Source organism: Capra hircus, chromosome 3 (genome assembly GCF_001704415.2).
Source record: "Capra hircus breed San Clemente chromosome 3, ASM170441v1, whole genome shotgun sequence".
Taxonomy (NCBI): Eukaryota; Metazoa; Chordata; class Mammalia; order Artiodactyla; family Bovidae; genus Capra; species Capra hircus.
This window is the reverse complement of record NC_030810.1, coordinates 101,443,231-101,469,650: the sequence shown is the minus strand read 5'-3', so window position 1 is coordinate 101,469,650 and position 26,420 is coordinate 101,443,231. Positions and strand designations below refer to the sequence as shown.

General features: G+C 49.5%; 4 non-coding genes across 4 annotated transcripts; 1 reads left to right on the top strand and 3 right to left on the bottom strand.

Annotated features, from left to right (window-relative positions):
- On the bottom strand, nt 906–978 carry TRNAV-CAC. The gene has a single exon. It is a non-coding gene; the product is annotated as a tRNA-Val (tRNA).
- TRNAN-GUU lies at nt 1,576–1,649 on the bottom strand. Its single transcript has one exon. It is a non-coding gene; the product is annotated as a tRNA-Asn (tRNA).
- On the top strand, nt 5,051–5,122 carry TRNAQ-CUG. The gene has a single exon. It is a non-coding gene; the product is annotated as a tRNA-Gln (tRNA).
- Nucleotides 23,678–23,749, bottom strand: TRNAQ-CUG. The gene has a single exon. It is a non-coding gene; the product is annotated as a tRNA-Gln (tRNA).

The window sequence follows — 26,420 nt, the reverse complement described above, 5'->3', positions numbered from 1 at the left end:
GAGGGTGGAAAGATGAACCCAGAGATGCGGAGAACAGGAAAGGAAATGTCCCAGCGCCCGCATGGCTGTATGCAGCTGTGCAAGGCTCCCAGCCCTTCAAATCCCCGTTCCTGGGCGACGCTTCTCGTTCTGAGACCAGGTCACAAAGTATCCGGTTGGCTCCCTCCTGGTCCAGCTCTAGCGCTGTGTGCTGCCGAGCCCAGGTCATGCTCTCTTTGTGAACCTCGGGTTTTCCCTCGAGTCAGGCGCCGACTTGGCTTTCAGCGAGTGATGAGCGGATCCGTCTACCTCCAGATCTCTGACCTGGCTCCGGGGCCTCTCCTGACGACCGCACGGGTACCGGTTCCTTTCCCTCCGCGACCGGCTCAGTTCGTGGAGCCTTAAATTCTTCACTTCCGTGTCTTTGGCTGGAGCCCACGGTGAGACCTTGGTGCGGTCTCTTTTCTTCTACCAGGGAGATAAAACTGCTCCTCTGGTGTTCCGAGGTGGGGGAAAGCGAGTGAGCGTCTCGGGGATCAACTCCATGGTTTTCAGAGACAATCTGTGAACACGTGGAAGAGACCCAGGGGCCTGACAGGGAGCCGAGGGGGTATCCGGACCTAAGGGTGACTCGAAGTCAGTCTTGTCCTTGCCCTCCCCTCCTCCCCTCCTCCCCTCCCTCTCCCCCTCCCCTCTCTCCCCCCCTCCCCGCCCCGCCCCCGGCATGAACTGGGCCTGGATTCACAGGGACTCGGAGCAGAGAAAGGAGGGCTGCTTCCTAGTGCTGAGTAGACTTCCAGGTGGTCACCAACTCCTCCTACAGCTGCGTCCTCTGCTTCACCCCGAGCCTTTGGAACCTTTTGGTTTTGCCAATCAGAAAACAAATCTCGGTGGAGGAGCGTAGGGTGGGAAGAAAACAAGCGGTCTGTTTCCGCCCGGTTTCGAACCGGGGACCTTTCGCGTGTGAGGCGAACGTGATAACCACTACACTACGGAAACAGGACAATGGGTACCGCCTAACACTGTATCCATGAAAACCCGAGGCCCCGCCATCAGTATCTAGACCACCAGTTTCTAACACTCAAACAGGAACCCTGAAGCCCCGAGCTCTCTCAGGCACGGAGACGGCGGCTCCCGAGGGCTCTGCTTTAGGGTTCCTCATCTCCCCTCAAGTGAGGACCCTCGGGCCCCCACAGGCTGCCTTCGGGTTCCCGCACTCAGCGCAGAGTCGTCAGACCCTCAGCTCCGCACCCCATCGCAGGGGTCGCCCCCCGCCGACTCCCCAGCTCCTGGAAGCCGCAGGGGGCGGGGGGTGCGCCCGAGGCCCAGGAGACCCCGCAGCCCAGCAGTGTGGCCGCCGTCCCTCCGCCCCTGCCGACCCGCGCCTCGGTGGGCCTTTTCACGGGGCCGGCGGTCAGCGCTCTGGGCTCTCAGGAATGACCGACGCTTCCAATCCACCCGGGGCCCGCCCTCCCCGCTGCTCCTTTGCACCTGACTCCTGTGCTCTTTCTCCGCAAGCCGGCTCGCCGCAGCACTTCTCCGGTGTCCTCTTGGCAAAAGGGAGTCTCTTTGGTGGTCTCTAAAATCCCACCCCACCGTCCCTGGGTGGGCTCGAACCACCAACCTTTCGGTTAACAGCCGAACGCGCTAACCGATTGCGCCACAGAGACAGCAGTACACGCCTATTCTGGACTCTGTATGGAGTAGACACGTACTCATTCCCAGGGTAAGTCCCCTGCCCCCAGGGATACGGCGCCACGTCCTTGCCCCCTACCCGCCACAGATACCAGCGCCCTCAGAGATCCCGGGATCCAGGGTTCGGACCCTGCGGGCCTGAACCGAACGAGATCCAAGGACCGCTGAACACCCGGGGGGCTCCCATGATGGCTCTTCCCGTATCCTCGCCTACACTGAGTGAGTGAGAGTTTGCCCACCCTGGCAAAGGCCTCCGGGGCCGAGGTTGTGCTTAGGTTTCCTGGGTCCACCAGGCGATTTCCACCAGGACAGAGGTCGCGGGGATGGTCGCCCCGCGTCCGCACGCCCAGGACAGGGTCTGGCACTCACCGGGACGCTCTAGGACTTGGATGAATATACATTGTCGTCTTTAGCCCTTCGTCCCATTAAGACCCCTGAGAATGGAAATACGGAAAAGTTTTCGAAGAGCGAAAAGCTCTTTTTAAATGTCTTTATGCCGGTTCTTAGATTTCGCAGCATCCCGTGAGGCGGGTAACGGAAAGGTCTCGGGTGCTCCGGCTGTGCCCAGCTGGGTAGGCTGCGCTCTGTGGGGTCCACGTGGGAGCGGGAAAGGGCGGGAAGTGAAAGCCAAGCGGAGAAGGTAGGTTGGGGAGGAAGGCATTGAGACCTGCCAGGATCTTGGGCAGGGATCCCGAGAGAGGAGCATTGTCCCAGTCCGGTAACAGGGTGGGGAAGGAGGGAAAGAGCTGGTGCCCGCGGGAAAGCAGGAGGCAAGGCGAGGAGGGGAGGGGAAAGCTGAGAGGGGAAGGCCAGGGAGGGGAGGATCAAAGAATTTGTGCTTCCACCGGTCCCTGCTCCTTCTCTTGCCTTCTCTCTTCTTCTTGCTCTTCTTCCCATCCCTCCAACTGAGAAATGTTGACACAGCCACATCTGAGAAGAAAGACCTAACGAATCTGTGCTCAGGAGCACAAGCTCTGGGTTGTAAAAATGGTTCTGCCCTGTGCGGCCTTGAAGAAATAAAGAAAACGTTGGGTATCTCCCTACTCTCTTGTGCAAAATGGGAGCAATAAGAGCATTCTTCTTCATGCTGCTGTTGTCAGATGTGCCTCGGTTTAGAAACTACTGCATCAATAGTGCTATAGGCAGCAAAATCATAAATACTATTATCATAATCCTCTGAATCTTTTGACAACCACGATCCTTATTTATTTCACCCGAAAGTCGCCTTCTGCCTCTAGAAATTTCTGTAAACTGATTGCTCTTGCGGTTTGCTCCGCTGTGGCTAGACCACCCCCTTCATCGCCAGTTCTCTGCTTGCTAGACGGGGACCCATGTGCAGGTTGGAGGACATGGGAAGAGTACAGAGCGGTGGGGAAAATGAGCCTTTGCGCACCTTTTGGAGAGGCCTCTGGGACCGGTGGGGTCCTCCCACTACCTTCTTTGGTTTCAAGGGAGCTCCAGGAGGGCAGGGATCTGGTGGCCGTCGCTCTTGCGTCCCCTCGCCGAGAACAACTTGAGGGCCTCCTCACTCAGTCTCCCAGAGACCCTCAGAGTGTCCTGCCCAGAGAGCAAGGTATTCGTGCTTCCTGGGATGGTGGGAAATACTCCCGCATCCTCCTCCTAACTGTGGAAACCGGAGGTGGTGGAGGAGCGCTAGCGACAGAAGGAGGTCCAGAAAGACAGGGCGGAATGGGAGGGGAAGGGGCTGCAAAGAAGGGATGAGGAGAAAGAGAGCGAGGAAGAAGGGGAGATGAGAGCGAGGTGGAGCCGTACAAAGGGAGGACCAGGATAGAGCGGGAGGACCACCGAGAGGGAAGCGGCAGTGGAGGAGCGGTAGGAGGAGGAGTTACGTCCCCAGGGTAGTTCTGTTCACTGGCCCCCAGCACAGGCAGCCCCCACCACATCCCCACCAGCTCCTTAGCGCTCAGATCCAACACCCAGGCTTTCGTCCCTCAAAGACTGTCTCTCCACCCATCGCAGTTCTAACCTCATTTGATTTTTCTCCCTGCCCCTTGTGAGAGCCTGGCCATTCTGTGATCTGTGAACATACTTTCTGTGCATGTCTTCTCTATCGGCCAGAGACCATTACTGGTCCTTGCACTCATAAACTTTGACCGACCTTCAAGGGCTCCTGGAGGAGCACTTTGTGTTGTTAGTTACCCTTCAGCTTCTTGATTTTCCCAAAGGAAGTTTCATCTTTTCATCCCGGGGCTGTGAACTTCGTCCTCCTAAGAGGAGCCTCCCCTTTGTCTCCTTCGTCCTGTGTCAACCTCTGTTCCAGTCTCCGGGAACCAAATACGTGTCTCCAGGCAACACTGGCCACCTTTCCGACTCCTTTCTTTGGGCTGCAGCTCTCTTCTTCAGATGCTGTTTCTTCCTGTTCTGTGTATTGGATGAGGGAAGAAATGGCTCTGGGATAGAGTGAAGAAGTAAAGATTATTACTTTGAGACATCATGTGGATGTATACTTATTATACATGTAAATATTTAGTGTGGTGGTATTTTGTGTACATAAATACTGTCTACACTGTAAGACAACTTGGATACATACCTTCTAAATATGGGTACACTTTTCTTTTAAAAATCGTGCAATTTCTGGATATGTTAAGACATTGGAATGAAACTGACGTGACCAAGCTCTGACAAGACTCTGTGACTGCCTAAGTGTCAGAGCCCTGCCTCGTGGGCTCCACGACACGTGGTTGATTTTGAGCCACCCCAGGTGCTTTCGGCCTGGTTTGTCTGAGGGTTTTGTGTAAATGTTCCTCTTTCCTTATACTGTAAACCTGACAAATTTTGGGAGGAAAAACTTACCCCCCAAATCAGAACTGTATGGAGAAGAAAAGGAGAGTTCTCCTGCCTCCATTTCCACTCCACACACTTTATATATTACACGTAAGAGGCGGTGGTGGTGGCTTTGGAGTGTAATTGGTGCTACAAGAGAGCCAAGGGACCCAGGAGATCCCACCTCCTGCCTTGACGTTCACCTGCCCTCTCTGGGCTCTGGGGAAAGGGTGAAGGCAAAGGAAAGGAAAATAACACTCTCATTTGCAGAAATTTTACCTCAGCATGGGACACTCTGGCAAACCGAGGCAGAATATGCGGTTGATGAGGGTGACTTAAGGGGCCCTTCCCTGACCGGAAACCCAGAGTGGAACGTTTCCTTCATTTTCTGAGGTGCCAGTGAACTGAGAGATGTCAGTCAAAGGAGAGGAGCAGAGAGAAATCAAAGAGGCATGAACACCAAAGCGGGTCATCCGTATTCAGATCTTGTCGGGTCCTTGGAAGAGCTTCCCTGAGATTATGGGTGAGGAGTATGGCGCCTAAAGAAGCAGGTACCCTTCTCTGGCGATGGAAAGAGGTTGGCTTTCAGAGGGGTTCCATGGTGTAATGGTGAGCACTCTGGACTCTGAATCCAGCGATCCGAGTTCAAATCTCGGTGGGACCTTTCTGTTTAATTACCAGAAGGACACGTTTTACTCCCCTCATAGGACCTGCTTTCCGGCTCCCGCGACCCCCAGCGGCGTGGCTCACACGGACCCTGCGGACAGGTGTGGGACGACCGGGAGCGGGGGCGTTGTCGAAGGGCCGGCGCCTCTCCTGCCCGCCCCCGGCCAGGGGCGCAGCGACCCGGCCAGGGGCGCAGCGACCCAGCCAGTGCCGCCCCCTCGTCGGGTCCCCTGGGTCTCGGGGGTAAAAGGCAGAGGCTGCGCCCACCGAGTCCTGACCCGCGAGGGGGCTTCACACCGCACGCCTTGTAACTGCGCGGTTGTCCCGGTGCGTAAACGGCGGCGGGGAGGGGCTGCGATGTCGCTGATCAGCCAGGATGGCAGCTTTCGAGTGGAAGGTTCCAGACCTGACTGGGATGAACTCTGTTTTATTCAGATTCTCTATCATTCCGAATGTTAATTGATCTTGTCCCAGTTTATTACGATTTTATTCAGAGTTTCTCGCTCCTAAGTCTCCGCTGGGCACGCAAAGCCGCTGTTCGGCCAAGATTTGAACCTTGACTCCTGGAAATCGCGTCCTCTGGTCCCAAGCTCAGCCCGAAAGAGGAGCGCGGGTCGCGGATTCCGGCGTCCGAGGAGACCCCAGCTCCCTGACCCACGGCCGCCCGGCCAGGCTGCTCGGGGGCCGAAGAGGAGACGAGCTGCTCGGAGTCCGCACCCCCAGCCGGGCTCCCTTCGTCCTGCCGGGTCTCCGCTCCACCGAGAAGACACCCCACTTGTGTCCTCTACTGCCCGGGAGAAAAATATGGATGAGGCCCGTGATGGACTTGAAAAGCCAGTTAAAGTGCTCTCTTCGCGGTGCTAAGGAGCATCTCGCTGACGCTTATATTTTGGAACTTTCAGCGGTTACAAAGGACTCAATGACGCCGCTGTCTTTGGAGGACGGGAAAAGAAGGGTGTGAAGCCGGCGAAAAGATCCGAGGAAGGAAGGGCAAGGGCAGGAGAGAAGAGAGGATGAGCCAGAAGGGAGAAAGGGACCGGAAGGGAGAGGAGCGGGCGGGTACCGCGGCGGGGACGGTCGCTGAGTTGGGGCGACCAGAGCGAGCGCCTCACTCTGGAGCAGTTCCCACCCTTTACTGACGTGTCCGGGAACCCGGTTCACCCTCAATCGCAAAGCTACTGGCCTGGCATTTGTCCTGGCCAAGTTTCCTTCCCGGGTTCCGTGCGGAGCGGTGAGGTGGGCTGTGCGAGTCTGCAGGTGAATGGAAGTCCTGGCGGCTGCCTTGGGGATGACTGGCGGGCAGGGAACCGCACGCACTCCACTTTTCCCCTTTTCAGGCCGGTCTGCAGGGCCTGAGGTGGGAAACTGGAAAATCGGAGCGTCAATATTTATTTAGAGATAAGGAGATAAATAGCCAAACAGTTGGTTACCTGACCTGAAAGTGTTTATTCTTGGGAAAAAAAGAAATGTGGGATGGGATCAGGGTCCACTTTCTCCCATAACAAGCTTTGGGGCATATGTAACTGACTCTCTCTCTATATATAACTGTATATAATATATATGTACATATATTACTGCATATAATGTATACATATCTATTATATGAGTAAAACTCACTGCTTGTGTGTCCAACTTAAATTTTTATGTAATTATATGTGCCAAGCTTTTAAAATTCTGGGTCTAGTGCCACGTGTAGGAATGTTTTCCACTGTAAAAACGTAAAAAAAAAAAAAACGGGGGGGCGGGGAGCATTCTCGAAGCAAGCAGTTGGACCATTATTCCCCCTTTGATGGGCTGATCACATGAGGTAGTAAACAAACTGGCAGATCCTCTCAGCCCAGGAGGTCACGGCTTTCGTCTCTCTAGGAAGGTTCATAGTCACTGAAAAGTGTCAGTAACAAATAAAATCACACCCAATCTTTATGCAGTGTTGCTCCCAAAATGCAAGAGGTTACACCCAGTGAAGACATGCAAAGTGCCAAGTGCCCAGGCATGGTCTACAAGTTTTAAATGGGTTTACTCACTTAATCCTTTCAAAAGGCTTGCATCATGTCATCATCCTCATTTCACATACGAGGAACCTGAGACATAGAAAGGTTAAGTAACTTGTCAAGTCAGTCAGTGAGTGGGATTTGAAAGCAGGAATTTGAACTGAAGCCTTCCTGGCTCCACAGGATATCCTACCAGTCAAAGAGGAACACAAACCGTAAAAATGCTTGACAAGAAATTTAAGTCCGTATATTTCTTTTGAAAAAACACCCAAGAGGAGTCACGTAACAGGCATTCAGTTCAGTCGCTCAGTCGTGTCCAACTCTTTGCGACCCCATGGGCTGCAGCACCCCAGGCTTCCCTGTCCATCACCAACTCCCGGAGCTTGCTCAAACTCCAGCCCATCCAGCCAGTGATGCCATCCAACCATCTCGTCCTCTGCCGTCCCCTTCTCCTCCTGCCTTCAATCTTTCCCAGCGTCAGGGGCTTTTCCAGCGAGTCAGTTCTTCGCATCGGGTGGCCAAAGTATTGGCGCTTCAGCTTCAGCACCAGTCCTTCCAAAGAATATTTGGGGCTGATCTCCTTTACGATTGACTGGTTGGGTCTCCTTGCAGTCCAAGGGACTCTCAAGAGTCTTCTCCAACACCACAGTTCAAAAGCTTCAATTCTTTGGCGCTCTGCTTTCTTGATGGTCCAACTCTCACACCCATAAACGACTACTGGAAAAACCATAGCTTTGACTAGACAGACCTTTGTTGGCCACTGCTGAGTGTTCCAAATTTGCCGGCAGAATGAGTGTAGCACTTTCACAGCATCATCTTTTAGGATTTGAAATAGCTCAGCTGGAATTCCATCACCTCCGCTAGCTTAGTTCGTAGTGATGCTTCCTAAGGCCCACTTGACTTCACACTCCAGGATGTCTGGCTCTAGGTCAGTGATCACACCATCGTGGTTATCTGGGTCATGAAGATCTCTTTCGTATAGTTCTTCTGTGTATTCTTGCCAGAATACAGGACCGTTTCTGTCCTTTATTGTGTCCGTCCTTGCATAAAAATGTTCCCTTGGTAGCTCTAATTTTCTTGAAGAGATCTCTAGCCTTTCCCATTCTATTGTTTCTTTCCCTCTATTTCTTTGCATTGTTCACTGAGGAAGGCTTTCTTATCTCTCCTTGCTATTCTTTGGAGCTCTGCATTCAGATGGGTATATCTTTCCTTTTCTCCTTTGCCTTTCGCTTCCTTTCTTTTCTCAGCTATTTGTAAGGCCTCCTCAGACAACCATTTTGCCTTTCTGCATTCCTTTTTCTTGGCGATGGTTTTGATCACTGCCTCCTGTACAGTGTTACGAACCTCCGCCCACAGTTCTTCAGGCACTCTGTCTAAATATATGTATGTAAGAAAATAAGCTGCCACCTGTAGTCCCAACCCTCGGAATTAACTACTGTTCTTCTAAGTCTTGGCAAAACATATATATGCTTAGTTTATAAAATTCAAATGCTGCAGAAAATACAAATATGTAAAAATTTGAGACATCTTAAATTCAAAAATAACTTCTGTTAAGGTAGTTACATATTGACAGAGTCATTTCGGTATGTCAACAGAGAGGGAAAAAATACATCGTAGCTCAGTTGGTAAAGAATCTGCCTGCAATGCAGGACACCCGGGTTTGATCCCTGGATCGGGAAGATCCCCTGGAGAAGGAAATGGCAACCCTCTCCAGTATTCTTGCCTAGAGAATCCCACGGACAGAGGAGCCTGGCAGGCTACAGTCCATGGGGTCACAAGAGTCGGACACGACTTAGTGACTAAACCACCACCATACTTTTATGAAATAGAGCTCTTATAGATTCTATTTTTATTTTTAAGCATTCAACTTGATAGTGCATAAATTTAATGGAAGAAAAATAAAGAAATTGTTGAACTTTCAATTAAATTGTTTACACGAGAGATGCTTTTCTGAAGAGATTCCCTAAGGCTTATAATAATAATTTAATTAAGACATTAAATTTGGGAATGATTCTTCTCATTACTTTTAAAAATCAAATGTCTTAAGGTATAATTTGAAAATTATACAACACATCCATTTCAAGTTTGATGGCTTTTGACAAACGGACGTACCCATGGAACCACTATCCTGTTCAAGGAAAAAGAATATCTCCGGAACTCCAGACGGTCCTCTGTGCCCCTTTGCAGTCAGTCCCCCTACCGCCGCTCCCTGACGCAGGTCATCAGTGATCTCGGGCCTGTCTCTGTGGATCGATTTTTCAGTTCTCGAAATTCACATAAATGGAACCCCAGAGTATGTACTTTTTCCCTCACTCAGCATGATGCATTTGAGAGTTATCCATACCGTTGCCATGTATCAGGTATTTGTACCACTTTAGCGAGGAGTACTATTCCTTTGAATGAATGTGTCACAATCCTATATATCTATTCACCTCATGATGGACATTTGAAATGTTTTCAATTCGGGGACTATTATGAACAAAGCTGCTACAAACAAGTCCCTTTTGTGGGCTTATGCTTTACAAATTCCATTTACATTTTTAAAATTCTTTAATACGAATTTACTTTGAATGGATGTTACATTCACAAAGACAATTTATTGAAGAGTTACAAGCTCACCTTTGATTGTTTCCTGTCAGGACATACGTAATATAAGCCACAGGTGTATTTCTGATTATCCCATTTAATCTACACAACAACTTTATGAAGTACTTTATGATTATTACTTTCCTATGACACTTGCAAAATTGGCCTAGCAAACGGGAGTCGGCCCAAGGTCAAAGCGGAAGGCCAGTGGTGGCAACAGCACTGAAAAGGAGGCCCCACCCCGCACCCCCCAGAAGCTGCGTTCCTAACTGCAGACCCACTCCCAGTGTCTTCCTAATAACCTCGGTGTGTCTGCTGACAGGCCTGGAAACCAATATCCAAGCCGGTCTTCCTCACGGTATTATTTACTGATCGGCTTCTTTGGGTCAGAAACTCCTCCATCAGGGGTCCAGAGCCTAACAGCGTGCACAACCTTGAGGGTGAGGAAATCTGGTTAAAAAAAAAAAAACACACACACACCCTAAAACCGGTTTTCTCATCAGTAAGCCACTAAAAATTAACCTTGGTCTTGGTGCAGATATTTCATATTTGAGCAAAGCAATCTCCCGCTGTTGGGGAGACAGAGTAGGATGTTCTACTTTCGCTTTCAATGACCTAGATCCTCCATCTGCATCCTGTGTGCTTTCCGGTTAGTTTTCTTTGGACCTACCCTTAAGCATCACCCCACTCCCAGGCCCACTCCCAGCACCTCCTCCGATCTCAGAGGCTTCTTGGGGCTGAGCGGATCTACGAGTGCCATCCCCGAGGCAGCCACGAGGGGGAGGACAGCCCTTCCCGCCATGGGCCTGCCTTTTCTGTTTGGCCCAGTGGTTTCTATTTGCCAGGAGGACTTTGTGAATCAGAAGTGAGCACAACACATCCTGAGAAAGGGGTTGTCGAATAGCCCACAAAACGGCCGACAGCTCGGCCTGGGGTTTTCTTCTAATCTGTAGCTCAATGTTTTCACACAGGAAAAAAAGAAAAACTACTTTTGATCGAAAGAAAAGAACAAAACAACACAACACAACGTTAGGTACGCTTTCTACTGCCATTTAAGGAGAAGGGATGTTATGGAGGTTTCCTAGTTTGCCAACTACTGAAGCATTGTCAGGTGCACAATCGAGGCTGAAACAGGGGTACTGCTTTTTGACTGGGAAAGTAACAGGAAAAGGTCTAGAGAGAAAAGGCGGGGGTGAAGAGAACTGGATCCAGAAATGCGACGAGGCCTGCCTGGGGTGGGAAAGGGTGAGTGGGAGGTTAGTATCTAAGCAGTATCTCCAGCGATGACTAAGGCGTGTAATAAGCAAGGCAGCTGACCACCTACGAAATGAAACCTCTGAAAGCAGGACATCGGTGGGGAAATGGCTAGTGACAGCCTCTTACAAGACAGGCCGACGAGAAATCCGTCACGTCATTTTCAAGACGCTTTTCCACGCGTCTGGGCTTGTTTGACTGTTGATTCCCTAGAAAGTCAGCAGGGTGGCCACGCACAGCTAACACCCCGGCAGCTACACCATAAACCCCTCCTTCTGTTTTTCCACAAACACAGGCCAGGGGAAAGCGCGAACGCAGTCCCCCACTACCACAAATTATGCAGTCGAGTTTCCCACATTTGGGGAAATCGCAGGGGTCAGCACATCCGGAGTGCAATGGATAAGCCTCGCCCTGGGAAAACCACCTTCGTGATCATGGTATCTCCCCTGCCAGGTAAGTATGAGTTGCTTGGCTTCCGCCCCACCGCAACCTCATACGCCCTACACCGTACACACACGCTCACTTCCCCCCCCACCACCATCCCCGAGCCTTCTTGGCCCTTCCACACAGCGCATCCACGCACTTTCAAGCAAAAACTCCTCAGTTCTCTCCCACGCCACGGGAGACCATATCGTGTTTAAGCACCAGATGACGGACCAGCAGCCCCTGCGCTCGGATATCTACATACGACACGCCCCATTCGTGACGTCACGGGAACCCGCGCTTCCCTCCAGCCCACGCCCCGCCCTAGTCCCCGCCTCCCTCCTCCCACGCTGTCCGGCCCGGCCAACCCGGCGGAGGGCGCCCTCTGGGGGAAGTGACGTCCGCCTCCCGCTCCTGTTCTCCCACCCGCCGCGTGTTGGGACCCGGTGCGCTCGGCTGCCTGCCTAACTTTTGTCCTGCCCAGCCCCGGTCTGGCGGTCGGCTGAAGCCTGTGCACCTTTATTCGAATAACGGCGTTCAGTGGGGAGAACGGAACATTTAGCAGTCCAGGGGAAACCGGTTCCTTTCAAATCCAGTTGTCTTTGTGATGTAGTATTGTGTGTATGTCTAGTAAAACGCACTAAGCGTCGCGACGGGCCGTGAACTTCTGTTCTTCAGAACTCAATGTCACTGATTGAGAATTTCACTTATGTTTAGTTCAAACATTTTTTATTAGTATTCCTAAATACCTTATTCAGTAATTGATGTCTCAGTATCATTTTTTTTGAAACTACCTAGTTAGTTTACTTTCATCAGTTAAGTCTCAGCACAACTCTAGGACTTTACCAAATGATCTGGGAAGATCATTTGAAGTAGACATCTCTAAACTATAATTTTTTCAACAGCTTACCCAAAGCTCTTATCTCATTTACGTTTACTTTAAGCTTTCATCATATCAAGTTATTTTCCTCGCAAAAGATATAACAGGGTCTTATTTATTAAACCTAGGTACAATAAAGTTCAAAATTGGGAAAGGAGTATGTCAAGGCTGTAAAATATTGTCTCCCTGCTTATTTAACTTATATGTAGAGTACATCATGCAAAGTACCAGGCTGGATGCCTCACAAGATGGAGTCAAGATTGCCCAGAGAAACATCAGCAACCCCAGATATGCAGATGATACCACTCTGATGGCAGAAAGCAAAGAGAAACTAAAGAGCATCTTGATGAAAGTGAAAGAGGAGAGTGAAAAAGTTGGCTTAAAGCTCAACATTCCCAAAACTAAGATCGTGGCATCTGGTCCCATCACTTCACGGCAAATAAATGGGGAAAAAGTGGAAACCATGGCAGATTTTATTTTCCTGTGCTCCGAAATCACTGCGGACGGTGACTGAGAGCCAGAAGAATCGACGGTTTCGATTTGTGGGTGCTGGGTAAGACTCTTGAGAGTCCTTTGGACAGCAAGGAAATCCAACCAGTCAATCCTAAAGGAAATCAACTCTGAGATTAACAAAACTATGCAGATGACAACACCCTTATGGCAGAAAGCGAAGAAGCGCTGAAGAGCCGCTTGATGAAAGTGAAAGAAAGAGGAGGGTGAAAAAGTTGGCTTAAAACTCAACATTCAGAAAACTAAGATCATGGCATCTGGTCCCATCCCTTCATGGGAAATAGATGGGGAAACAGCGGAAACAGTGACAGACGTTATTTTTGGGGAGGCTCCAAAACCACTGCAGGTGGTGACTGCAGCCATGACATTAAAAGATGCTTGCTCCTTGGAAGAAAAGCTATGAGCAACCTAGACCGCATGTTAAAAAGCGGAGACATTACTTTGCCAACAAAGTTCCGTCTAGTCAAAAGCTATGGTTTTTCCAATAGTCGTGTATGGATGTAAGAGTTGGACCATCAAGAAAGCTGAGCGCTAAAGAAACGATGCTTTTGAACTGTGGGGTTGGAGGAGACTCTTGAGAGTTCCTTGGACTGCAAGGAGACCCAACCAGTCAATCGTAAAGGAGATCAGCCCCAAATATTCTTTGGAAGGACTGGTGCTAAAGCTGAAGCTCCAATACTTTGGCCACCCGATGCGAAGAACTGACTCGCTGGAAAAGCCCCTGTTGCTGGGAAAGATTGAAGGCAGGAGGAGAAGGGGATGACAGAGGACGAGATGGTGGATGGCATCACTGGCTGGATGGACTGGAGTTTGAGCAAGCTCTGGGAGTTGGTGATGGACAGGGAAGCCTGGGGTGCTGCAGCCCATGGGGTCGCAAAGAGTTGGACACGACTGAGTGACTGAACTGAATGCAGATGCAAGCTACCAATGTGCCAAGAATAACCCATCTCCCAAGGAGTCCCGCGCCTCCCAGAATACAATTATAGGGGACCCTATAATTAAAGGGTTTAATTTAAACATCTAGAAGTAGACTTCACTGATGTGAATCCATGCCGAGGATACAGATATTTGTTGATGATGGTATGTACTTTTACGGGATGTGTAGAAGCTTACCCCACCAAGACTGAAAAAGCGTGAATGAAGTGGCCTGATTCTTGCTGAGAGGCATTATTTCTAGGTTTGGGTTTCCTCTGAGTGTAGAATCAGATAATGAGACCGTATTTGTGGCTGAATTACTCCAACTGGTCTGCAATGCATTAAATATTAAATGGAAACTATATACAGCATATAGGCCACAAAGGTCAAGAATGGTTGAGAGAATGAACCGGACCATCAAGGTGACTTTGGCAAAATGGGTGCAGGAAACTGGCACCCCCCTGGATGGACTTGTTGCCATTAATGTTAAAGAGCATCAGCATGACACCTGCCCCCGCCCTCCTGCCCCATTTGCACAGGCATTCCCCCTATGAGATAATGTTCGGGAGGCCCCCCCTACTTATTCGAGAAGGAGAGGGAAATTCATTACAAAGAGGAGGGATGGAGGTGTTGCGGTGTTGAGGTTCTTTAATGGACCAAAACCTGGTGGTCTGGAGTAGACCGATAAGAAGGTAAAGGTGAGAGAAAGAGGCTGATATTCCTTGGCTTATATGCCGAAAGCCAATAAAGTCCCTGGCACGGAGCTTGCTCTGTTCACGGAGGCCGCAGGTGCCCTTTCGATGGGGTGAAGGCGCAGAGCGCCTTCTCGAGAGAGAGTCTTAGAAGCCCTGGCAGGAAAGTGAACTCAGAGAGCCTCTGTGCTCCAGGGGATCAGCCTAAAAAAGAAAGAGAGATGGGGAGGGAGGGAGAGAGAGAGAGAAAGAAAGACACGGGGACCAAAGCTCTGATGGAGCAAAGGTGTTTTATAGCTATTTTCAGCAGAGATAAAATCAAAACTTACAAGCTATCAAGAAAAGATGGGGTCATCCATATGAAAGAGAGAGGGTTGCAAATAATCACTTTTACCATATGGTTCATAAGAAGGAAGAGGGTACTTATCACCCTATAGAAAAACTAATGAAGGAAATGCCTGGATTCCTCAGTCCTGGGAGAGGCTTGCCTCTCCTCTTAATTCCTGAATATTCAGGAACTAATAAGGAACAGAGAATTCCTGACAGATCCAAAACGGCACACAGGAAGCCTCCTGTTAAATGCTTCCTGACACTGGGGCAACTGGAACAGTTGGGGAAGGTAATCCATGACATCACCCCTTATGTTCAAAAAGAAAGAATTCCCTTTTCCTTAGGTACTACTGTACACCCATACTCACCAGGAGACTTAGTATGGGTAAAGGATGGGAAATGGCAGACATTATCCCCCACCTGGAAAGGGCCATACACTATTGTGCTAGCCACTCCCACTGCAGTTCAGGTTGCGGGTATTACTCCCTAGATTCACCACACCCGGCTCAAGACAGCAGCAGAGGAAAAGGGACCTTCCTTCCTGACCCGAAGGAACCACTGAAGACCCGTTTCGTTTTCCATGAGCAACCACAGAGTCAGGGTGGAGCTGCTGTGAATAATTCTGCTGTTCCTGATTGGCACGATGACCCTACCTGGACTGCAAACTCAGGATAATGGGTTCCTGTCCTGGGCCCACATATATAAAAACTTCCATAATACTTTTACCTGTTAGATTTCTGGGGCCATGCCTTTATCAGTAATGGACGACTTCCTTGGTGGGTGTCTGCCCTATGTAGAGGGGACTTTCTTGATGGTCCATCTCTTACATCCATACACGACTATTGGAAAAACCATAGCTTTTGACTAGACGGAACTTTGTTGGCAAAGTAATGTCTCCGCTTTTTAACATGCGGTCTAGGTTGCTCATAGCTTTTCTTCCAAGGAGCAAGCATCTTTTAATGTCATGGCTGCAGTCACCACCTGCAGTGGTTTTGGAGCCTCCCCAAAAATAACGTCTGTCACTGTTTCCGCTGTTTCCCCATCTATTTCCCATGAAGGGATGGGACCAGATGCCATGATCTTAGTTTTCTGAATGTTGAGTTTTAAGCCAACTTTTTCACCCTCCTCTTTCTTTCACTTTCATCAAGCGGCTCTTCAGCGCTTCTTCGCTTTCTGCCATAAGGGTGTTGTCATCTGCATAGTTTTGTTAATCTCAGAGTTGATTTCCTTTAGGATTGACTGGTTGGATTTCCTTGCTGTCCAAAGGACTCTCAAGAGTCTTACCCAGCACCCACAAATCGAAACCGTCGATTCTTCTGGCTCTCAGTCACCGTCCGCAGTGATTTCGGAGCACAGGAAAATAAAATCTGCCATGGTTTCCACTTTTTCCCCATTTATTTGCCGTGAAGTGATGGGACCAGATGCCACGATCTTAGTTTTGGGAATGTTGAGCTTTAAGCCAACTTTTTCACTCTCCTCTTTCACTTTCATCAAGATGCTCTTTAGTTTCTCTTTGCTTTCTGCCATCAGAGTGGTATCATCTGCATATCTGGGGTTGCTGATGTTTCTCTGGGCAATCTTGACTCCATCTTGTGAGGCATCCAGCCTGGTACTTTGCATGATGTACTCTACATATAAGTTAAATAAGCAGGGAGACAATATTTTACAGCCTTGACATACTCCTTTCCCAATTTTGAACTTTATTGTACCTAGGTTTAATAAATAAGACCCTGTTATATCTTTTGCGAGGAAAATAACTTGATATGATGAAAGCTTAAAGTAAACGTAAATGAGATAAGAGCTTTGGGTAAGCTGTTGAAAAAATTATAGTTTAGAGATGTCTACTTCAAATGATCTTTCCAGATCATTTGGTAAAGTCCTAGAGTTGTGCTGAGACTTAACTGATGAAAGTAAACTAACTAGGTAGTTTCAAAAAAAATGATACTGAGACATCAATTACTGAATAAGGTATTTAGGAATACTAATAAAAAATGTTTGAACTAAACATAAGTGAAATTCTCAATCAGTGACATTGAGTTCTGAAGAACAGAAGTTCACGGCCCGTCGCGACGCTTAGTGCGTTTTACTAGACATACACACAATACTACATCACAAAGACAACTGGATTTGAAAGGAACCGGTTTCCCCTGGACTGCTAAATGTTCCGTTCTCCCCACTGAACGCCGTTATTCGAATAAAGGTGCACAGGCTTCAGCCGACCGCCAGACCGGGGCTGGGCAGGACAAAAGTTAGGCAGGCAGCCGAGCGCACCGGGTCCCAACACGCGGCGGGTGGGAGAACAGGAGCGGGAGGCGGACGTCACTTCCCCCAGAGGGCGCCCTCCGCCGGGTTGGCCGGGCCGGACAGCGTGGGAGGAGGGAGGCGGGGACTAGGGCGGGGCGTGGGCTGGAGGGAAGCGCGGGTTCCCGTGACGTCACGAATGGGGCGTGTCGTATGTAGATATCCGAGCGCAGGGGCTGCTGGTCCGTCATCTGGTGCTTAAACACGATATGGTCTCCCGTGGCGTGGGAGAGAACTGAGGAGTTTTTGCTTGAAAGTGCGTGGATGCGCTGTGTGGAAGGGCCAAGAAGGCTCGGGGATGGTGGTGGGGGGGAAGTGAGCGTGTGTGTACGGTGTAGGGCGTATGAGGTTGCGGTGGGGCGGAAGCCAAGCAACTCATACTTACCTGGCAGGGGAGATACCATGATCACGAAGGTGGTTTTCCCAGGGCGAGGCTTATCCATTGCACTCCGGATGTGCTGACCCCTGCGATTTCCCCAAATGTGGGAAACTCGACTGCATAATTTGTGGTAGTGGGGGACTGCGTTCGCGCTTTCCCCTGGCCTGTGTTTGTGGAAAAACAGAAGGAGGGGTTTATGGTGTAGCTGCCGGGGTGTTAGCTGTGCGTGGCCACCCTGCTGACTTTCTAGGGAATCAACAGTCAAACAAGCCCAGACGCGTGGAAAAGCGTCTTGAAAATGACGTGACGGATTTCTCGTCGGCCTGTCTTGTAAGAGGCTGTCACTAGCCATTTCCCCACCGATGTCCTGCTTTCAGAGGTTTCATTTCGTAGGTGGTCAGCTGCCTTGCTTATTACACGCCTTAGTCATCGCTGGAGATACTGCTTAGATACTAACCTCCCACTCACCCTTTCCCACCCCAGGCAGGCCTCGTCGCATTTCTGGATCCAGTTCTCTTCACCCCCGCCTTTTCTCTCTAGACCTTTTCCTGTTACTTTCCCAGTCAAAAAGCAGTACCCCTGTTTCAGCCTCGATTGTGCACCTGACAATGCTTCAGTAGTTGGCAAACTAGGAAACCTCCATAACATCCCTTCTCCTTAAATGGCAGTAGAAAGCGTACCTAACGTTGTGTTGTGTTGTTTTGTTCTTTTCTTTCGATCAAAAGTAGTTTTTCTTTTTTTCCTGTGTGAAAACATTGAGCTACAGATTAGAAGAAAACCCCAGGCCGAGCTGTCGGCCGTTTTGTGGGCTATTCGACAACCCCTTTCTCAGGATGTGTTGTGCTCACTTCTGATTCACAAAGTCCTCCTGGCAAATAGAAACCACTGGGCCAAACAGAAAAGGCAGGCCCATGGCGGGAAGGGCTGTCCTCCCCCTCGTGGCTGCCTCGGGGATGGCACTCGTAGATCCGCTCAGCCCCAAGAAGCCTCTGAGATCGGAGGAGGTGCTGGGAGTGGGCCTGGGAGTGGGGTGATGCTTAAGGGTAGGTCCAAAGAAAACTAACCGGAAAGCACACAGGATGCAGATGGAGGATCTAGGTCATTGAAAGCGAAAGTAGAACATCCTACTCTGTCTCCCCAACAGCGGGAGATTGCTTTGCTCAAATATGAAATATCTGCACCAAGACCAAGGTTAATTTTTAGTGGCTTACTGATGAGAAAACCGGTTTTAGGGTGTGTGTGTTTTTTTTTTTTTTAACCAGATTTCCTCACCCTCAAGGTTGTGCACGCTGTTAGGCTCTGGACCCCTGATGGAGGAGTTTCTGACCCAAAGAAGCCGATCAGTAAATAATACCGTGAGGAAGACCGGCTTGGATATTGGTTTCCAGGCCTGTCAGCAGACACACCGAGGTTATTAGGAAGACACTGGGAGTGGGTCTGCAGTTAGGAACGCAGCTTCTGGGGGGTGCGGGGTGGGGCCTCCTTTTCAGTGCTGTTGCCACCACTGGCCTTCCGCTTTGACCTTGGGCCGACTCCCGTTTGCTAGGCCAATTTTGCAAGTGTCATAGGAAAGTAATAATCATAAAGTACTTCATAAAGTTGTTGTGTAGATTAAATGGGATAATCAGAAATACACCTGTGGCTTATATTACGTATGTCCTGACAGGAAACAATCAAAGGTGAGCTTGTAACTCTTCAATAAATTGTCTTTGTGAATGTAACATCCATTCAAAGTAAATTCGTATTAAAGAATTTTAAAAATGTAAATGGAATTTGTAAAGCATAAGCCCACAAAAGGGACTTGTTTGTAGCAGCTTTGTTCATAATAGTCCCCGAATTGAAAACATTTCAAATGTCCATCATGAGGTGAATAGATATATAGGATTGTGACACATTCATTCAAAGGAATAGTACTCCTCGCTAAAGTGGTACAAATACCTGATACATGGCAACGGTATGGATAACTCTCAAATGCATCATGCTGAGTGAGGGAAAAAGTACATACTCTGGGGTTCCATTTATGTGAATTTCGAGAACTGAAAAATCGATCCACAGAGACAGGCCCGAGATCACTGATGACCTGCGTCAGGGAGCGGCGGTAGGGGGACTGACTGCAAAGGGGCACAGAGGACCGTCTGGAGTTCCGGAGATATTCTTTTTCCTTGAACAGGATAGTGGTTCCATGGGTACGTCCGTTTGTCAAAAGCCATCAAACTTGAAATGGATGTGTTGTATAATTTTCAAATTATACCTTAAGACATTTGATTTTTAAAAGTAATGAGAAGAATCATTCCCAAATTTAATGTCTTAATTAAATTATTATTATAAGCCTTAGGGAATCTCTTCAGAAAAGCATCTCTCGTGTAAACAATTTAATTGAAAGTTCAACAATTTCTTTATTTTTCTTCCATTAAATTTATGCACTATCAAGTTGAATGCTTAAAAATAAAAATAGAATCTATAAGAGCTCTATTTCATAAAAGTATGGTGGTGGTTTAGTCACTAAGTCGTGTCCGACTCTTGTGACCCCATGGACTGTAGCCTGCCAGGCTCCTCTGTCCGTGGGATTCTCTAGGCAAGAATACTGGAGAGGGTTGCCATTTCCTTCTCCAGGGGATCTTCCCGATCCAGGGATCAAACCCGGGTGTCCTGCATTGCAGGCAGATTCTTTACCAACTGAGCTACGATGTATTTTTTCCCTCTCTGTTGACATACCGAAATGACTCTGTCAATATGTAACTACCTTAACAGAAGTTATTTTTGAATTTAAGATGTCTCAAATTTTTACATATTTGTATTTTCTGCAGCATTTGAATTTTATAAACTAAGCATATATATGTTTTGCCAAGACTTAGAAGAACAGTAGTTAATTCCGAGGGTTGGGACTACAGGTGGCAGCTTATTTTCTTACATACATATATTTAGACAGAGTGCCTGAAGAACTGTGGGCGGAGGTTCGTAACACTGTACAGGAGGCAGTGATCAAAACCATCGCCAAGAAAAAGGAATGCAGAAAGGCAAAATGGTTGTCTGAGGAGGCCTTACAAATAGCTGAGAAAAGAAAGGAAGCGAAAGGCAAAGGAGAAAAGGAAAGATATACCCATCTGAATGCAGAGCTCCAAAGAATAGCAAGGAGAGATAAGAAAGCCTTCCTCAGTGAACAATGCAAAGAAATAGAGGGAAAGAAACAATAGAATGGGAAAGGCTAGAGATCTCTTCAAGAAAATTAGAGCTACCAAGGGAACATTTTTATGCAAGGACGGACACAATAAAGGACAGAAACGGTCCTGTATTCTGGCAAGAATACACAGAAGAACTATACGAAAGAGATCTTCATGACCCAGATAACCACGATGGTGTGATCACTGACCTAGAGCCAGACATCCTGGAGTGTGAAGTCAAGTGGGCCTTAGGAAGCATCACTACGAACTAAGCTAGCGGAGGTGATGGAATTCCAGCTGAGCTATTTCAAATCCTAAAAGATGATGCTGTGAAAGTGCTACACTCATTCTGCCGGCAAATTTGGAACACTCAGCAGTGGCCAACAAAGGTCTGTCTAGTCAAAGCTATGGTTTTTCCAGTAGTCGTTTATGGGTGTGAGAGTTGGACCATCAAGAAAGCAGAGCGCCAAAGAATTGAAGCTTTTGAACTGTGGTGTTGGAGAAGACTCTTGAGAGTCCCTTGGACTGCAAGGAGACCCAACCAGTCAATCGTAAAGGAGATCAGCCCCAAATATTCTTTGGAAGGACTGGTGCTGAAGCTGAAGCGCCAATACTTTGGCCACCCGATGCGAAGAACTGACTCGCTGGAAAAGCCCCTGACGCTGGGAAAGATTGAAGGCAGGAGGAGAAGGGACGGCAGAGGACGAGATGGTTGGATGGCATCACTGGCTGGATGGGCTGGAGTTTGAGCAAGCTCCGGGAGTTGGTGATGGACAGGGAAGCCTGGGGTGCTGCAGCCCATGGGGTCGCAAAGAGTTGGACACGACTGAGCGACTGAACTGAATGCCTGTTACGTGACTCCTCTTGGGTGTTTTTTCAAAAGAAATATACGGACTTAAATTTCTTGTCAAGCATTTTTACGGTTTGTGTTCCTCTTTGACTGGTAGGATATCCTGTGGAGCCAGGAAGGCTTCAGTTCAAATTCCTGCTTTCAAATCCCACTCACTGACTGACTTGACAAGTTACTTAACCTTTCTATGTCTCAGGTTCCTCGTATGTGAAATGAGGATGATGACATGATGCAAGCCTTTTGAAAGGATTAAGTGAGTAAACCCATTTAAAACTTGTAGACCATGCCTGGCACTTGGCACTTTGCATGTCTTCACTGGGTGTAACCTCTTGCATTTTGGGAGCAACACTGCATAAAGATTGGGTGTGATTTTATTTGTTACTGACACTTTTCAGTGACTATGAACCTTCCTAGAGAGACGAAAGCCGTGACCTCCTGGGCTGAGAGGATCTGCCAGTTTGTTTACTACCTCATGTGATCAGCCCATCAAAGGGGGAATAATGGTCCAACTGCTTGCTTCGAGAATGCTCCCCGCCCCCCCGTTTTTTTTTTTTTTTACGTTTTTACAGTGGAAAACATTCCTACACGTGGCACTAGACCCAGAATTTTAAAAAGCTTGGCACATATAATTACATAAAAATTTAAGTTGGACACACAAGCAGTGAGTTTTACTCATATAATAGATATGTATACATTATATGCAGTAATATATGTACATATATATTATATACAGTTATATATAGAGAGAGAGTCAGTTACATATGCCCCAAAGCTTGTTATGGGAGAAAGTGGACCCTGATCCCATCCCACATTTCTTTTTTTCCCAAGAATAAACACTTTCAGGTCAGGTAACCAACTGTTTGGCTATTTATCTCCTTATCTCTAAATAAATATTGACGCTCCGATTTTCCAGTTTCCCACCTCAGGCCCTGCAGACCGGCCTGAAAAGGGGAAAAGTGGAGTGCGTGCGGTTCCCTGCCCGCCAGTCATCCCCAAGGCAGCCGCCAGGACTTCCATTCACCTGCAGACTCGCACAGCCCACCTCACCGCTCCGCACGGAACCCGGGAAGGAAACTTGGCCAGGACAAATGCCAGGCCAGTAGCTTTGCGATTGAGGGTGAACCGGGTTCCCGGACACGTCAGTAAAGGGTGGGAACTGCTCCAGAGTGAGGCGCTCGCTCTGGTCGCCCCAACTCAGCGACCGTCCCCGCCGCGGTACCCGCCCGCTCCTCTCCCTTCCGGTCCCTTTCTCCCTTCTGGCTCATCCTCTCTTCTCTCCTGCCCTTGCCCTTCCTTCCTCGGATCTTTTCGCCGGCTTCACACCCTTCTTTTCCCGTCCTCCAAAGACAGCGGCGTCATTGAGTCCTTTGTAACCGCTGAAAGTTCCAAAATATAAGCGTCAGCGAGATGCTCCTTAGCACCGCGAAGAGAGCACTTTAACTGGCTTTTCAAGTCCATCACGGGCCTCATCCATATTTTTCTCCCGGGCAGTAGAGGACACAAGTGGGGTGTCTTCTCGGTGGAGCGGAGACCCGGCAGGACGAAGGGGAGCCCGGCTGGGGGTGCGGACTCCGAGCAGCTCGTCTCCTCTTCGGCCCCCGAGCAGCCTGGCCGGGCGGCCGTGGGTCAGGGAGCTGGGGTCTCCTCGGACGCCGGAATCCGCGACCCGCGCTCCTCTTTCGGGCTGAGCTTGGGACCAGAGGACGCGATTTCCAGGAGTCAAGGTTCAAATCTTGGCCGAACAGCGGCTTTGCGTGCCCAGCGGAGACTTAGGAGCGAGAAACTCTGAATAAAATCGTAATAAACTGGGACAAGATCAATTAACATTCGGAATGATAGAGAATCTGAATAAAACAGAGTTCATCCCAGTCAGGTCTGGAACCTTCCACTCGAAAGCTGCCATCCTGGCTGATCAGCGACATCGCAGCCCCTCCCCGCCGCCGTTTACGCACCGGGACAACCGCGCAGTTACAAGGCGTGCGGTGTGAAGCCCCCTCGCGGGTCAGGACTCGGTGGGCGCAGCCTCTGCCTTTTACCCCCGAGACCCAGGGGACCCGACGAGGGGGCGGCACTGGCTGGGTCGCTGCGCCCCTGGCCGGGTCGCTGCGCCCCTGGCCGGGGGCGGGCAGGAGAGGCGCCGGCCCTTCGACAACGCCCCCGCTCCCGGTCGTCCCACACCTGTCCGCAGGGTCCGTGTGAGCCACGCCGCTGGGGGTCGCGGGAGCCGGAAAGCAGGTCCTATGAGGGGAGTAAAACGTGTCCTTCTGGTAATTAAACAGAAAGGTCCCACCGAGATTTGAACTCGGATCGCTGGATTCAGAGTCCAGAGTGCTCACCATTACACCATGGAACCCCTCTGAAAGCCAACCTCTTTCCATCGCCAGAGAAGGGTACCTGCTTCTTTAGGCGCCATACTCCTCACCCATAATCTCAGGGAAGCTCTTCCAAGGACCCGACAAGATCTGAATACGGATGACCCCGCTTTGGTGTTCATGCCTCTTTGATTTCTCTCTGCTCCTCTCCTTTGACTGACATCTCTCAGTTCACTGGCACCTCAGAAAATGAAGGAAACGTTCCACTCTGGGTTTCCGGTCAGGGAAGGGCCCCTTAAGTCACCCTCATCAACCGCATATTCTGCCTCGGTTTGCCAGAGTGTCCCATGCTGAGGTAAAATTTCTGCAAATGAGAGTGTTATTTTCCTTTCCTTTGCCTTCACCCTTTCCCCAGAGCCCAGAGAGGGCAGGTGAACGTCAAGGCAGGAGGTGGGATCTCCTGGGTCCCTTGGCTCTCTTGTAGCACCAATTACACTCCAAAGCCACCACCACCGCCTCTTACGTGTAATATATAAAGTGTGTGGAGTGGAAATGGAGGCAGGAGAACTCTCCTTTTCTTCTCCATACAGTTCTGATTTGGGGGGTAAGTTTTTCCTCCCAAAATTTGTCAGGTTTACAGTATAAGGAAAGAGGAACATTTACACAAAACCCTCAGACAAACCAGGCCGAAAGCACCTGGGGTGGCTCAAAATCAACCACGTGTCGTGGAGCCCACGAGGCAGGGCTCTGACACTTAGGCAGTCACAGAGTCTTGTCAGAGCTTGGTCACGTCAGTTTCATTCCAATGTCTTAACATATCCAGAAATTGCACGATTTTTAAAAGAAAAGTGTACCCATATTTAGAAGGTATGTATCCAAGTTGTCTTACAGTGTAGACAGTATTTATGTACACAAAATACCACCACACTAAATATTTACATGTATAATAAGTATACATCCACATGATGTCTCAAAGTAATAATCTTTACTTCTTCACTCTATCCAGAGCCATTTCTTCCCTCATCCAATACACAGAACAGGAAGAAACAGCATCTGAAGAAGAGAGCTGCAGCCCAAAGAAAGGAGTCGGAAAGGTGGCCAGTGTTGCCTGGAGACACGTATTTGGTTCCCGGAGACTGGAACAGAGGTTGACACAGGACGAAGGAGACAAAGGGGAGGCTCCTCTTAGGAGGACGAAGTTCACAGCCCCGGGATGAAAAGATGAAACTTCCTTTGGGAAAATCAAGAAGCTGAAGGGTAACTAACAACACAAAGTGCTCCTCCAGGAGCCCTTGAAGGTCGGTCAAAGTTTATGAGTGCAAGGACCAGTAATGGTCTCTGGCCGATAGAGAAGACATGCACAGAAAGTATGTTCACAGATCACAGAATGGCCAGGCTCTCACAAGGGGCAGGGAGAAAAATCAAATGAGGTTAGAACTGCGATGGGTGGAGAGACAGTCTTTGAGGGACGAAAGCCTGGGTGTTGGATCTGAGCGCTAAGGAGCTGGTGGGGATGTGGTGGGGCTGCCTGTGCTGGGGGCCAGTGAACAGAACTACCCTGGGGACGTAACTCCTCCTCCTACCGCTCCTCCACTGCCGCTTCCCTCTCGGTGGTCCTCCGCTCTATCCTGGTCCTCCCTTTGTACGGCTCCACCTCGCTCTCATCTCCCCTTCTTCCTCGCTCTCTTTCTCCTCATCCCTTCTTTGCAGCCCCTTCCCTCCCATTCCGCCCTGTCTTTCTGGACCTCCTTCTGTCGCTAGCGCTCCTCCACCACCTCCGGTTTCCACAGTTAGGAGGAGGATGCGGGAGTATTTCCCACCATCCCAGGAAGCACGAATACCTTGCTCTCTGGGCAGGACACTCTGAGGGTCTCTGGGAGACTGAGTGAGGAGGCCCTCAAGTTGTTCTCGGCGAGGGACGCAAGAGCGACGGCCACCAGATCCCTGCCCTCCTGGAGCTCCCTTGAAACCAAAGAAGGTAGTGGGAGGACCCCACCGGTCCCAGAGGCCTCTCCAAAAGGTGCGCAAAGGCTCATTTTCCCCACCGCTCTGTACTCTTCCCATGTCCTCCAACCTGCACATGGGTCCCCGTCTAGCAAGCAGAGAACTGGCGATGAAGGGGTGGTCTAGCCACAGCGGAGCAAACCGCAAGAGCAATCAGTTTACAGAAATTTCTAGAGGCAGAAGGCGACTTTCGGGTGAAATAAATAAGGATCGTGGTTGTCAAAAGATTCAGAGGATTATGATAATAGTATTTATGATTTTGCTGCTATAGCACTATTGATGCAGTAGTTTCTAAACCGAGGCACATCTGACAACAGCAGCATGAAGAAGAATGCTCTTATTGCTCCCATTTTGCACAAGAGAGTAGGGAGATACCCAACGTTTTCTTTATTTCTTCAAGGCCGCACAGGGCAGAACCATTTTTACAACCCAGAGCTTGTGCTCCTGAGCACAGATTCGTTAGGTCTTTCTTCTCAGATGTGGCTGTGTCAACATTTCTCAGTTGGAGGATGGGAAGAAGAGCAAGAAGAAGAGAGAAGGCAAGAGAAGGAGCAGGGACCGGTGGAAGCACAAATTCTTTGATCCTCCCCTCCCTGGCCTTCCTCTCAGCTTTCCCCTCCCCTCCTCGCCTTGCCTCCTGCTTCCCGCGGGCACCAGCTCTTTCCCTCCTTCCCCACCCTGTTACCGGACTGGGACAATGCTCCTCTC